General features: G+C 35.1%; 1 protein-coding gene across 4 annotated transcripts in view; it reads left to right on the forward strand.

The window, feature by feature from the left end:
* LOC120767746 (stathmin) overlaps positions 1-16,074 on the forward strand; it is a 239,615-nt gene that overhangs the window by 199,972 nt on the left and 23,569 nt on the right. The window lies entirely within an intron of this gene.

The raw sequence follows: 16,074 nt of genomic DNA on the forward strand, positions 1-16,074 counted from the left end.
ATAAACTATACTTCTATGCGAACACAGTATTAAGTAACCAAAATATACAATGTTACTAACCGAGATGCTACGTTAAACTTCTTGATAAAATAAAATTTTGTAAACAGAGTTGCCAATGTTCTAAAAAAAATATGGCTGCACTAAAGCTATTATTATACCCTACATTGGTGCAATTTTTATGGCAAAGAAGGGGATTCAAAGATATTTTTCTTGATTTTAATCGATCAGTTTGTATGGCAGCTATATGCTATAGTGGTCCGATATGCTCAATTTGTTCGGGGATTAAGTTCTGTGTCGAATATCGTGAAGATATCTTATAAAATAAAAAAGTTTTCCATACCAGGACTTGATTTCGATCGATCAGTTTGTATGGCAGCTATATGATAAAGTGGTGCGATCTAAACAATTTGTTTATATTTTGTAGCACTGTCTCAGACAATAATCCATACCAAATATCGTGAAGATATTTTATAAAATAAAAAAGTTTTCCATACAATTGGTTGACTTTGATGGACCAATTTGTATGACCGCTATATAGCCATCGAATATCTCCGTAAACGGCAGTTTCATGGAGAGGAAGAGACGTGTGGATAGCTTCATATCGATATCTCATAAACTGAGGGAGTGGCCGTCCGAATTCAGCTGCCAAAAAGAGTAGTAGCTGACTCAGTATTTAATTTGGCTTTCTAGTCAAAATGCTGGTAATTATGTGCTATTTTGAAGTTGAGTTTTACCAAGTAATAGTTGCCATTTTTAAAGGAGGAAGAAAATTGAGCGATTAAAAAAAAATTTCAAAGACTTTTGGTTACTAATTTTAACTTATTTGTAAAAAATATTTAGCTAACTGTTGGGGAATGAGAATTAGAATTTATAATAAAAACGATAAATAAACAATTAAAAGCTACAGAGAACAAAAAAAAAATAAAAAATAACGTAACATCACTTTTCATAAGTTTGCAGGCGAAGTTCTTATATTGAAAAAAAATTTAGTTTTGTTTATAAAACGGTTATATATTGGTTATAAAATGGTAATATATTGGTTATAAAACGGTTATATATTGGTTATAAAATAGTAATATATTGGTTATGCAATGGTTATAAAGTGGTTATACATAAAATGCTCATATATTGGTTACATCTGACAGCGGAAGCTGAAAATTTTATGCTACATATATGTAATATGATATAGTGAATCGTAAGCAATAAAAAACTCGATTTCGAATTTTTTGATGATACGCTGTTCTGCATATTAGGAGACGATATGAATGTTATACTAGTCAATCCTCGTGCAATATGATGCTGTTGAGCTTTTTTCGTCTAAAAATTCAATAACTTCTATAAGAGCGCTATGTATGTATGTTATGTTCTATGTAAGCATTATAAGAAATATAAGTACATATACATAAGTAGAAGGATTACAGCATAATATATATTTACCTGCTTTAGTAATTATATATGCTATTGTGATACAAAATAAATGGAAGAAAAAAGTATTTTTTGAGTATTTTATATAGTTGAAGGATAACGAGTAAAAAAATCCGAGCTTAGAACAAATTTGAAGTTTAACTCAACAAAATTCTTTCCCCAATTAATTTTTTATACAACATAATCTAAACTCTAAGTTCTTGAAGTCGAATTCCCAAAAAGTAGTTTCATTCTGTCATAAAATGTAATCATCGATTGCACTACTCAACAAATCTGAAGGAAAATTTTTGGTTTGATAAGTTAAATAGCTACACGACCAAAGAATGCGAATATTCCAGAATATTTCCTGAGAAAACTTTTAAACTTATTGATCTAAAAATTTGTTCAGAGATTATGGTATCTTTTAACTGTGAAAAAATCGATTTTTTTAAATTTTTACTGTATACAAGTATTACTCCTTAAGAGGTCTGTGGGATATTTGAGGTGACCTGATTTCGATTTTGATTTCAAAAATTGTTCATCATTTACAGCTATTTTTGTCATTTTAGTGATCCCTACACTCCTACACCACAACACAAAAAAACCTACATGTTAGCAGATTTTTACTATGATTTTCGCTTTATCAACCAAAAATTAGCAAGAAATAGCCACTAAATATTACAGTCGCAAAATGACTGTAAACTAGTGTTATCAAAAACAACAAATGCAAGCCACATGGCAACCCTTAAGCAAACTTTAAACGTGGAAAAATGAAGCGAGCATTCACCTTTAGCATGAACATGCAAGCAATTATGGAAATGAAATTCAATACTGAAACAACATACTATATTATAATGCAACAATACAAGTATTATATATACCTACATATATACATATGTATACACATGTAAACTCTTAAGTCCATACAGACAGAATTCAATGCATTGTATATATGACCATTAAAGCATTTATCATGATTAAACTACTTTCACCACCCATTAGCAATAAAAACAAATATTTTTTAAAGCAGTACCTTCTTTATACGTGCCCTGCTGTTATGTCAGCAAAATTAATAGGAAACGCCACATACACGCATAAATACATATATCCATATGTGTGCTGACTAAATTGACCGCTACCCATCCCTTGATATTATCATCCAAAATTATTGGTATATATGAATGTACACGTATGTGCCTGCATATTGGCATGTCCACACCCTTTAGCCACTTCGAGCCGGCAGCGTTGACATTTATGCTTCATAACACCCCAGAGGTTATGTAGAGCAGTGGCTGTTAGCTGCTATTTGCGCGTGCTATAACAGTCGTAAATGAAGTGAAATAGTAAATGGACGCTAACTAACCAGCAATTAGCAATAGCTATGAAAAATAATTCGCAATTTTTTTTTCTTGCTCAATTTTTTAGCGGAAATTGGGAATATTCAATGGAAGGCAGGAATTAATTTTATATTTTGTATATCAAAATCGAGTCCTTGTGTGGAAAACTATTTTATTTGACGAGATATCTTCATGAAATTTAACATAGATTATAATACAAGACTGTGCTATAATCTCGGAACAAGTTGTTCAAATCGGACCACTATAGCATATAGTTGCCATACAAACTTACCGATCATAACCAAGGCTTTATTTAGAAAACGCTTTTATTTGGCGAGATATCTTCATGAAATTCCGCACAGATTATTGTCGAAGATAACGCTATAATCTGCGAATATAGCGTTCAGATCGGTTCAGTATACCATATAGCTGTCATACAAACTTACCGACCAAAAGCAAGTCTTTGTATGGAAAAATCTTTTATTTTACAAGCTATATTCACGAAATTTAGCATAGATTGCAATACAAGACAGTGCTATAATCTGGGAAGAAATTGTTCAAATCGGACCACTATAGCAAATAGCTGCTATACAAACTGAACGATCAAAATCCAAATAAAAATGTTGTTATGCGCTTTTATGCTATAATAAATCCACCCATTAAGGATATTGTAGTTGCGGTTTAGTCGAAGTTAACGTTTTCTCTTGTTTTATAGATTTTTTTAAAACTTTTTTTATAGATTTTTTTAAAACTTTTTTATAGATTTTTTTTTAAGATTTTTTTATTTTTTTAAGATTTTTTTATAATATTTTTAGAGGTTTTTTAAATAATTTTTTTTATTGCTGTTTTTAATTTTTTTTTTAGATTTATAGAAATTTTTAATTTTTTTATAAACTTATTCTTAAATATTTTATTTTCTAAAGTTTGTTTTGATAAAAAAAAAAAATTTTTTTTTTGATTTATTATAATTTTTTTTATAAATTTATTCTTAAATATTTTTAATTATTTTATTATATTATCGATTTTTTTACGATTTTTTATGTATTTTTTAATTTTTTCATTTCATTTTAAAGCTTTTCAAATTTACTTTATTATTAATTTAATTTTTCTTATTTTACTCTATCAAACTGTCATCACTACAGCTCATCGCAATGCATAAAATAATTACTTTTGTGATTTGCCATGCCCAAGGGACTTCATTTACTCTTGATTTGTTTCCAATTTTCTTACTTCTGTTTGAGGTTTTTCTTTGCAATGCATTAACGTATTCAAAATTCATCTTATCTCTCACAAAAAATACATGAAAACTTCCATACACTAACTGTTATACGTTCACTGCTACCCGGAAATTTCCATTTCTGCAAGCCACATTGATTTGATGCTGCATAACAAGCGTGTAGATAATATAATTTCCCTACAGCAGCATGCTTTTAGGCGTGCCAGCGTAGAAAGCCCGCCAGCACAACATCAATGACTCATAGCGCCGCTTTACAGCGCTGGGGGTTAAATTTCTCGTGACTCACACCGCTTTGCACCAGGTTGTTGATGAGGTTAATTTAATTTTCGCATAATAAATTTGCAACGTTTGCCTGCTGATGAGACAGCAAGGAGTCGGAGCAAATGTGCGCTGGTCGCTTTAGGCAAATACTCAACAACATATATGTGTGTGTGTCTGCAGATGTGTTTTCAAGTGCCGAAATATTATATACATGTATGTGCTATAGTCTAGCAGTGAAAAGTATTTTCTAATTGACAACCGGAAACTTTTGTGTATCTACAAATTTTGGAACCCGAAAACACAGGCAGACGCCGCCAAGGCACAAAAGTCAAGTGTTTTGCCTCGTTGGCGACTTTTGTTTTTATATGTAGCATACATTTCGGCGCTAACGACTGCCATATCAGCTGCGATGTCAGCACATGCTTTAGATATAAATATGTATATATTTACATATGCTTACACATATGAATTTGTGGTACAATTATGTATGATTCGTCGTTCTGTATATTCTCTAGAGCTTTAACACTGCTACTTCTTGCCGGCGGCCTATACTCATTTTCACACACAGATATGTGTGGCTATAAAGTTTTCATTAATACCATACTCATTGCTTCCACTTACGCATATGTGCCGTAAGTGTGCAAAATACAGTAGTACATGCATACATACATATGTACATACATACATACACACATACATATGTTGTTACAAAATAGCTGCGTACGAACTTTGCTTACACTCTGTCGCACAAAACGCCAGCATTTTATTGCCGTTCCATAAAACAAGCCTTAATTTAATTAAATGCAAATTAAAATCCTTTTATGATTATTATAGAATTTAATTGCTTGACTGACTGCATGCCGAAGGCAAGCTTTATTGCTGGGTGATTTGCTTTTCAGTGAAGTGCCGAAGGCAAGCTTCATTGCTGGGTGATTTGCTTTTCAGTGAGTGTATTTGTTCGCATTATTGATTTTTTAAGGTTTTTCGGAAATTTTTAGACACGACAACCGAATGAAATGTGTTTGACAAATTTAAATTGACCATAATACATGATTAAATTATACTTTCGAGCTCAATGGCGTTTTCATTGCAGCTGATTTTTCAATTTCGGAAACCGAAAAAGTCACAGTGAGCCAAATCAGGCCAATACCGTGACTAAGCGATGACTCTCGTTTTATTTAAGGCCAAAAAGTAGCTACACCATACTAGAATGTGACGGCGCATTCAGGTTATTTGGAGCGAGCCTAGCATTGAGACGCTTATAACCAAAACATTAACCAAACTGCGTTCAGCTGCTCCACAGGAGATGTTGAGCCCTTAGCTATCTCCCTATTGCCAACCCGACGATTCTTAAACACTATTTCTTAAATTTTTTGTTGTTATCGTCATTAAAACAGGTCTATAATAAAGATAAAAAATCGCATGAAAGAAGTTCTTCAGAAGTACTTCACAGCTTTCACTGGTACAAGGACACTACTTCTGAAATATTTTCAATGATTCCGTAGCCGTGGTTCCATTGGAAACACAAATCAATTCAAGCAAATTCGTTGTTAAATTTGTTTTTTACCGTGATTTCGTTGAAGCCACAAAATGCCAAGCAAACTCTTTGCTCAATTTTTTTTATGCTAAAAATCGTCATTCGGTCTGTTCACTTCGTAAAAGAACAGCTGTCAAAACACACTCACATATGGAAATAAAACTTCACAAGGGCCTAAAAACATTCACCTTTCCAGGAAAGAATATACATCGATTCATTTTTGCGCACGAAGTTTAAATGAACCAGTCCGGGTCAAATTTGATCAGATGGTATATTAAATTTTTCTTAATCTGATGGGTCAGCGGTCTCATGAGAATCGTCTTAATCTCTTTTCACGAAGCTTAAATAAACTAATCCGGGTCAAATTTGATCAGATGGTAAATACATTAATTTTTTTTAGTATATTCGATCAACAGTCTCATGAGAATTGTCTTAGCCTTTTTTCTGAGACAAAATATCGGTTTCTGATTCCTTAAATTCAGTCAGTTCTCTATACCGTCTCTGCGACAGAGACGCAGATATTGGTACCATTATTTTTAATCAGCTATAGACGTTTTATTTGCTGTTCAGAAATTATTTAAGTGAAGACGTTGACGTTTCTAGTTGCACAGTGTGTATTATGTTTGTCACGAAGTTTTTAACTTCCAGAAGATAATGTCGGAGACCCTTTACTATATATTGTTTATATAGACGAACCCAGTACCTTAGTATTGGAGATATCGATCTGAAATTTTGTACACGTTATTTCTTCCCCAACATTTGTCAGAACCGATATCGGACTACTATGAGTTATAGCTGTCATACAAACTGACCGATCAAACCCAAGTCTTGTATGGAAAGATTTTTTATTTCACAAGCTAGCTTCAAGAAATGTTTCATAGATTATTGTCTAAAGCTGATCGTACCACTATAGCATATACTTGAACACCAAAGTGTTCAATAAAAATCAAGACAAAGATCTTTTTGAATAAGTGTGAAAGTGACCCCCAATTTTTGAATAACCTAATCACAGGTGACGAGTCATGGATCTCCAAAAAAGGGAAGAATGAGCAAATCCAAAGTGAAAACGATGTTCATTGTCTTTTTTGACTTCAAAGGCATCGTCCACCATGAATTTTTTCCTCCTAGACAAACCGTCAACGTCTAGTTGTAGTCGTGGAAGTCTTCAAGAGACTCAAACGAAGGGTCAATCGGGTCCGACAAGACATCGTTGCCGGCATCACAACGCTTCCGCAGCCGCCCTACAGCGCAGAAGACTTTTCTTTAAGACAGACTATCAGAAAAATATAATCTTCAACCGAATAAATCGCCAAACATTACCATATCCTTCACTACTTTGAACGATATACTCAACAAACTGTTTTATTTACCCTGATCCCCCCAAAAATGCTCTCTTCAAAATTTCTTAAGTTTAGCACCGAAGCTTCATAAGCGTATTAACAACCAAGTAACAGTATGAATAGTATATCCTACTTGCTTGCTTCACATGTAGTAGAAAATCATTATCCCATCATTCAAGCTATTAAAGCTCACACACACACACACCCACGCACGTGCAGAGACGCACAGAGTTGCTTACTATCGCGTAAGCCAAATTTAATGCGCATAAAATGTCTGCATTCGAAATCATTTATCATTTTCAACATGATCATCATCTCTCCTTCACATCTCATGTCTCCTGACAATTTGGCATTACACAGATTTATTGCATTAATCTTTGCATCTTCACATCTACGAGCACACACACAAAGGCCTACATGAGTGAAAGGCTCACAGACGGCGAACAGCCGTCATGTATTAAGCCACTCGAAACTCACTGTCAGCTACAAATGACAGTAGCAAATGCATTACGCAACAACCAGCAATTTCATACTCCAATGCAATCATACACACATTTATATACATACATATGTACATATACATTATTCAATATAATTGCACAGTAGCGGCATGCATACATACATATGCCAAGTGTTAATACCGAATTACAAAAGTATAAAAAGAAAACTGTTGACAGCCATCAACGAACCAGCCCAGTTGTTGTGCAAAAAAGCGGCAGCATAACGCAAAAACTCCGCCACCAGTAAAATATGCATGTTGGCAACCCTTCTTGTGCCGCCTCGCGTTTACTTTTGTTATTTTAATGACAATGACATCAATCTCGTCAAATGTGGGCGGCCGCTTTCGGAGCGCCAAGAAGTCTGTGCGTGTAATTTCATATGAATTTTTTTTTCAGCACTACATATATTCATTTGGATATGTATATTAGGGTGGGTCAAAAAAACTTAATATTTTTCCTTAGATATCTTGAAAACATCATTCAAAATTATGATAATAAAATTCTGGCACATTGAGCTCTCAATATTAATATTAACAGCTGCCGCATTGTGATTTTTGATTTACTATATGTGACCTGGTCTACGAAAAGGGAGCTAACGTGCGAAAACTAGTTTTCTGGGAAAAGCTGTTAAAAATAATCGACAGTTTCTCGTTATCTCATTAATTGTTCTCCTTTTTTTTGACACCTAAGCCCCCTTTCCGTAGACCAGGTCACATATAAAGTTGTTGATGTTTTGTTTGTTTAATGGGGAGCGTTTTTTACGTGGCGGGTTCCAAACCCAGCTCACAACTCTGAGGAGAGATGAGTCGCCTTCTCACTTTAGCTCGCTTTCAAACGGATGTTCTAGTAGGGTGATGTGCAAGACCAGATGGAGAAATACCTGGCTTTACTTGGAATCTCGGCGCTGTTGGTAACTCGGCTATAACCGCATAAGCGGTGTCTACGCCAGTAAAGAAGAAGATATACTATATGTAAGGTTGTGTTCATAAAAATAGTAGACAGATAAGTAAATGCGCATTGCACAACCTGGGGTCTATTGTACCAGATATTGTTCCTTCGAGAAGCGTGAATTGATTGCGAAGCTTAGGAAAAATTATACGATATGTAGAAATTAAGCCCAAATAATCCTCAAAAAGGAGTAACAATTATTTGTCGGTTACTACTCTTACAAATTGTAGGCGACTATTTGCAAACAAATTGAAGATAAAGAGTCCACGGCAAGTAATTTTTTGGCCGAAGAAACATGGTGCTGCATGAATAAAAAGCGGAAAAGAACATTTCCATTGGCCACCTACAAAATGGCCGAAAGTGCTTTGGACTGATGTAAGCGCACCCGCTTTTTTCAAAAAACAAGGTACAGAGAGCAAGTCCGCCCACTACCAAACGAAATTTGGCATTCTAGGTACACTACCAAAACTTTTAAACATGGATGATCTGAGCATCCCAGTATGAGCTTCCTTTTCGTATCATGGTGTTGGTCCAAACAGTGTATGTAAACCTACTGAGCGGTGTTATGTTACCAATTGCAAGTTGGAGAATGTCTAATAAAAAGGACCTTTGAGCAGAATAGCGACCCAAAACATGCGACCAAACTAGCCACTCATTAGTTTGTAACAAAGAAGATCGGTCCTAATGTCCTGGCCAACGTAGGTGGTGCAGCTTAATCCAATCGAAAATTTATGGGAAGATGTTAAACGAGCAGTAACAGCAACCAATCCATCAAGTGGAACACAACATTGGGCAGTTGTCAATGAGGCACGGGCTCACATTCCTATGAAGCGTTTTATGGAGCTTTTACACGTCAGTATAATGACGTATTAAAAAGGCTTTACAGCCAAATATTCATTAATCGAAAAACTTTAGTTTTTAAAATTTTAGCCGTTAACTTTTTGCTTTTTTCTTCAAAAAAATGGACAGCTTTACAATTTTCATGAAAATAGCTGTATATAAATAACACAGAAATATTTTCTTAATTTATTTGAATATTTAATGCATTTGAACAAATTATTGTATGTTGAAAATGACAACCTGTTCTTGTGGCGAATTTGATGATCTTAAAAATTGTCTAATAATTTTTGATAAGGTGACTAAATCAAAAGTTATTAGAAGTCAAAACCCAACCTAAAATCGTAAAAAATAATTTCCAACCTCAAATGGTGAAAAAATATTTCTAAATGTTCTTTTATATTTTGTCATATCATAATATCTCGACTCAGGAAATATATTAATCCTATAAGTTTCGTTGTTTTTATTGGATAAATCCAACGGAATTAAAAAAAAACTTTTTGCCGTCATTTCGACGTTATTTTTTTCTAAGAAAAAAAAAAAATTGTAAATAATTTTTTTTGGCCCACCCTATTATACATACATATATAAATATATGTGTTTGCTCCAGTACGTATTACAACCTTTTTCTGATTTTTTATGGCATTTTAATTGTGACACCCGCCAACACCAACCAACTCAGGGGCGTATTTCACTTGCTTTAAAGCTGTCGCATTCTGCTCAAATTTGTGTGGTCTTACAATTACAACCGCCTTATTAAAGTGCTTTCATACTGAAACCATAAATATTTACATTTATTTTATAGTAATGGTGGGCGAGGGTTGCACATAACTTAAGTGCCATTTAATAAACGATTTGTCATTTTTAAATTCGCATTTCAGTTATTAAAGTATCTCAAGCACTCAAGGGATCCATAAAATCTTCGTAAAATGTGGGCAGAGTCTATTAATTGCATTGCCATTGTATTTGTAAAGTACTTTTGGTTATTAATATAAGGTCTTCTAGGAAGAAATCTAAAATTTTTGCATTGCATTGAAGATTTCATTAAGAACAGTTGGAATGATCCGATATACATACATAAGTACGTCAAATACGTCAAAATTTGATTCGAGAACTTATTGTTGTCATTTTAAAGGTGATTTCATAATGCCACTCTCAAAGTAACCCTTGACTCTATAGACAAAGAACTGGGAAGGATATTTTTACAAGCTTCTCTTGATGCGGAATTTTTCACCAAAAAAGTCATTCAACATGAATAGGAACAAGTAGTAAGAAATCACTTAATACCAGGTGCCAGAAAGAAAATGGATGAAGAAGAATCACCCAAGCAACTTTCCGCAGTTTCTGGCAAGTAACTATCAATGTTTGTAGTCCACCGTTGCCCCGATTTGACACAATGCCTTTCCCATTGACCAAAGCTGGCCGATTCTGTGCAATTGCTTCCTTCAGAAGTTCTAATTTTGACAATACTTGTCTGAGTTAACATTAACAGTTTGGCGGTGGCGAGCCACTCATAGTAGATGATTTCCTCCATAGCAACACCATCCTCTTGGCCATCAATTCTGGTTTGGTCACTGGATCACTTCTATTATTTTATCGATATTTTCGACGATTGCTCTTCTAGAGCGTGGTGCTTTCTTGATATCAAAACTACCGAAACGAAATCGACGAAACCAAATTTGCGTTTGATTAGTTGTTACTATGTTAGATCCATAACCTTTATTACAATTTTAGCCGCCTGACTTTCGTTTCCGTCTTTACGTAGGAAAACTGTAAAGTATGACGTATTTTTCTTTGCTGATGTCTAGCTTTCGACGCATGCTCAAACAGTACTCAATCAGACATTTAGAAGATTTTATCTTTTTAACGCCACATTGCGTAACTCAACCATACTTATGGAACGTGAGATACAGAATACTAAAACCATCTTTTGAAAAATAATGGATTCTTTTTTATTTCACCTTATGTATAACCGAGTTCTGAAAAGCGTTCATTCCAACGGAGTGGAGATCGTCTTCTTCCTCTGTTTCCCCCGGCGGGTACTGCGTCGAATACTTTCAAACCTTGAGTGTTTTCATCTATTCGGATTACATGACCTAGCCAGCGTAGCCCCTGTATTTTAATTCGCTGAATTTTGCCAATATTATCGTTCCATCGAATGCGATAATAGCCGTTGCCTATGCACAAGGGACCATAAAACTTCCACAGAACATTTCTCTCGAAAACTCGTAACGTCGACTCGTCAGATGTTGTCATCGTCCATGCTTATACACCTTATAGGAGGACGGGAATAATGAGGTACTTATAGAGTTTGGTCTTTGTTCGGTTCCAAGATAGACGAAATTAGCTACGACTTCGAAGTTATGACTGGGAGGCAAGTCGCGAGTACGACGACTGTTTGTTTGATGACCGGAGATATTTTGTCCTATCCTCGTTCACTACCAGACTCATTTCCTTCGCTAGTTTATCCAGTTTGGAGAAAACAGAACTAACGACCTATTGCTCAACTTCATTTTACCCAGCCGTATTAGTTTTGGGGGGAAACCAAAGAAAGGCAGCTTCTTTTCGTGCTGTCGAAAGTTCCTTTGGTCACTGCTTGTCAAAAAATTAGTAAAAACAGCAACAAAGTTAGAGTTTTATTCAGTACAAAATGGTACTTGGACGTCTCATTAAAGTAAGTAAGGTAGTATAAGGCAAAAGTAAACACCAATTTTGACGCTCTGGTCCTTTAACTTAAATATTAGTTCTGGGAAACGCTCTCAGACGAACCTATAACTAAAGTGTACGTAAAATTATTGTAAAATTTAATGGAAAAACTGTGTGCCTATATTAACTCAAATAACAGTTTATATAGGATTAATAAGGCTTTGAATCGGAAATAAGATTGGCCTTTGAAAAAATATAGTAAATTCTAAAAAAAAAAACTACGTACTTAAATATTCCCAGAAAACCAAGTAAAATCAATGAAACTTATACTATATAATACCATAGTTTCAAAATATTTAATCTTCTAAATATAAATACAACCGACAACAGCAAATAGTTATATACACATATAAGCATTTGACAAACGTTAGTATTTCCTTTTTCTCAAAAATCAATAAATTTAGCAAAGGCTGCAACTAAAAACCAATTTCAACATTAAATAATCAACGTGTTCAGAAGGAATTCCAGAAAACTCCACAAAACGCCAATTTAAAGCCATTTAATCTTTAATAAATTCCGCTCAGCTTTCTAGCGGCACTACCGCTTGATTGGCAGCATTTGTTTTGCTAGGCAAGCTTTGACCAGTAAAAGCACATACGTGAGTTTAGAGCACGTGCAGCGATAAAACGCCTGAAAGTATGCTTAACTAAAATCGCTTAGAAGCAATGCAACTATTTATAACAATAAAAGGAAAGGAAAAATAAATAAATATCATTTAAAATCCGAACTGCTTTAAAAATTTAATTTAACTGTCACTTGATCACTGTTTCAAAGTTCTTAAAGGAGTGTGAAAAGTAAGGAAATCAAAAAGAAATTCAATACACTTGAGCGCGAAATTTATCTTACACGTTTTGAAGACTACTGCCTTGAATTGAATACGACCGGTTACCACATTTTTTCCATTAATGCGTGTATGTATGTGTGTAAGCACTACAATACGTATAAATGCAGAAGCAGAAATTTGGGCCATTGTCGCGCTGACGTGCTTAAGAATGGTACAAGTAAATCGCAAATTGAAACGATCGAAATTTTATCCTTTATATCGTTTCATTCGCGCACATCCACACATAATATGTTTTATATGTTATCTATATACTTATATTTACATAGCATAATATATGCCATTGTTATTCCTTAACCTCAAACAAGCATGCCAAGTGCATTAAGTATTGTTCGGAATATACACTTCACCAACTCCAATGCAAAAGATTTATAGTATATACAGAACAATTTCAGAAGACAGCTGTGAAGGAATCTCACTTGGAAATGAATTGTGCACTTATGAGCGTATGCACATTCAACTTGTGAGTGTATGTATATACGCATGTCATCATAAACAGAAATAAAATTATTTGTTTGCTGGTTTCTTTGTAGTTAGAAAATGTATGTACTGCTACCGATTGATATTTATAAAAGTATGGATTTATTATTTTCCACTTGAGTTGTTGCTTTGTTTGACTGTTTATTAATATCCTGAATGTATAGGGTATTGAGTTTGTACCCAGAAGGAAACATCGGAGATGTTGTATATACAAGGTATGTCGCGGTCAATTTGCATTTCAAATGAGTGTTTGAGGTCATTTTTCGGAATGCTCTTGAGAATATCGGTCGTCGCCTTTTGGATAGCTGAAATGTCCTGAAACCAGTATCCTTTCATGGGCAAATAACGTTTTCCAAATAGGTAAAAATCACCGGGGGCCAGATCAGGTGAGTAGGGTGAGTGATTAATGGTTAATATGGAGTTTTTTGTCAAAAAATCAGTGACAAGCGTCGACCGATGACACGGCGCATTATCGTACAACAGGCGCCAGGACCCTGCCTCACGGTATTGTGATCGAGCACGACGAATGCGTGACAAAAGACGCTTCATAACACCGAGGTAAAACACAGCATTAATCGTTTGGCCAGGTGGGACAAACTCTCGGTGTACAATACCCTCGGATTCGTAAAAACAAATCAGCATTGTCTTTATTTTTGACTTCTGAAGACGACTTTTTTTCGGTGATGACTCGTCTGGATGTTTTGACGTTTGGTTTCGGGATCATATTGAAAGCACCACGTTTCATCACCAGTCACAGTCGAATATTTGTAGTTTGTGTCCTTTCTCAACTCCTCAATCAAATCCTTACAATGTTGGATTCGTAGCAATTTTTGCTTTTCAGACAATTTGTGCGGAACAAACTTGGAGCACACCTTCCGTAGACCCAATTTATCTATCAAAATGCGATGAATAGAGTCTTTGGTGATATTTATCTCCATTTCCATGTAACGCAAAAAAGATTTCGGCTCATTCTTAATAAATTCCTGCACTTTTTCAATATTGTTTTGGGTAATCACTGATTTTGGCCGGCCCGACTTCTGATCGTCACAGAGGTCCTCACGACCTTCTTGGAATCGCTTAAACCACTCATGCATATTACTACGGGATATGCACTGATCACCATACACTTTTTTCATCATTTGAAATGTTTCAGTAAACGTTTTCCCAAGTTTAAAACAAAATTTAATATTTGCTCTTTGCATTTTACGATGACCAAAAGCTGCTGTTACTTTTTGATCGATAACATCGATTTTAGTTATCCAATTCTCTTAAAATTTTTACGAAATGTCAACAAGAGGTCAAACTTTTTATTTCATATACCCACCAATAGGTGGCGCCACCAGAAACAGTTATATTTAAAAAGTTCTGTTTCTTTTGCGACAGACCTTGTATATATATAAATTATCAGTGGAACGAGCAGAATTAAGTTCGCCGTATCCGTCTTTATAAAACAGTTTTTAACTGAAACCTTGAACGCGTCCTGTTCTCTTTAAGAAGCTGCTCGGAAACGCCGATACTATGGGCAAAATATAGTAAGACTTTGCTAGTAATTTTAAAATTCTTAATTAATTCAATAGAGTCTATGTCGTCCTCCTCAAAGTAACCCCTCTTTCCGGAATAGCCTTCAATGCGCGTAGCGATTCACGTTTAATATCTTCAAACTGACGAAGAATCAATGCGACGCATAACACCCAAATAGTATTTCTTGTTGACTTTCTTGCTGGTCGAAAGGAATTCGGAGTACACCACACCTCAATAGTCGAAGAAATCTGTCAACTTAACCTACATCTGTGACGTGGATTTCTCGACTTCGGCTCACCTTTGCTACGATATTCGGCCGTTTGATTTTTGGTTTCCGGGTCGTAAGCATAGATCTATGACTCATGGCCAGTAATAATACGTTTTATGAGATCGTGGTAGTCGGAAAGCATTGTTTCACAGTCATTAACGCGTCGCTGTTTTTCGAAAAAATTTAGTTTGTTTTGGAACCAATCGTATTTTCACTTTTCTTAAGTCCAAATGATCTTTCAAACTGGTTTTCACTGTTCCTTCCGATATTTCAACGATGCTAGTAAGATCTCTGACTGTTAATCGTCGATTTTCAAACACTAATTCCTTTATTTTATTGACTTGTTGATCATCAGTTGATGTTAATGACCGTCCTGGACTCTCGACCCAATTTGAATACTTTGTAGCAATCAAAAATACTTGTTCGCGACAAACAATTTTCACCGAAGACCTTTTCCAGTATTCTGAAATGGCCATGGTCGAAAAGCGGCGATCCGGCGCATCCAGTGGCCAAGCCAGGATTGACAATCAGGAAAGTTTTTTCTTTGTGTTTCATGTGATTCGCCCCTACCACTTCTACTCTTGTACTATGAGTTATCCCTACGGCCATGTTCGGACTTTAACTGTCAATAAATGGATCTGTGTAAGGGTGTCAGGGAGGCCGCAAGTTGGAGCTGACAGATCGAGAAGACTACAGGAAATGCCTAGAGCAGAGCACCATGGAAACAATGGAGCATGTCTTGTGCACTTGTTCCGCATTGGCAATACTACACTTTAAATATCTGGGGAGAGGTATTGACAGTGAGGCTGCAGAGACTGTTAAAATTCGCGTCAAGCATCCAGCAGTACTGAGTACTC

This window comes from Bactrocera tryoni, chromosome 2 (assembly GCF_016617805.1).
Source record: "Bactrocera tryoni isolate S06 chromosome 2, CSIRO_BtryS06_freeze2, whole genome shotgun sequence".
Lineage (NCBI taxonomy): Eukaryota > Metazoa > Arthropoda > Insecta > Diptera > Tephritidae > Bactrocera > Bactrocera tryoni.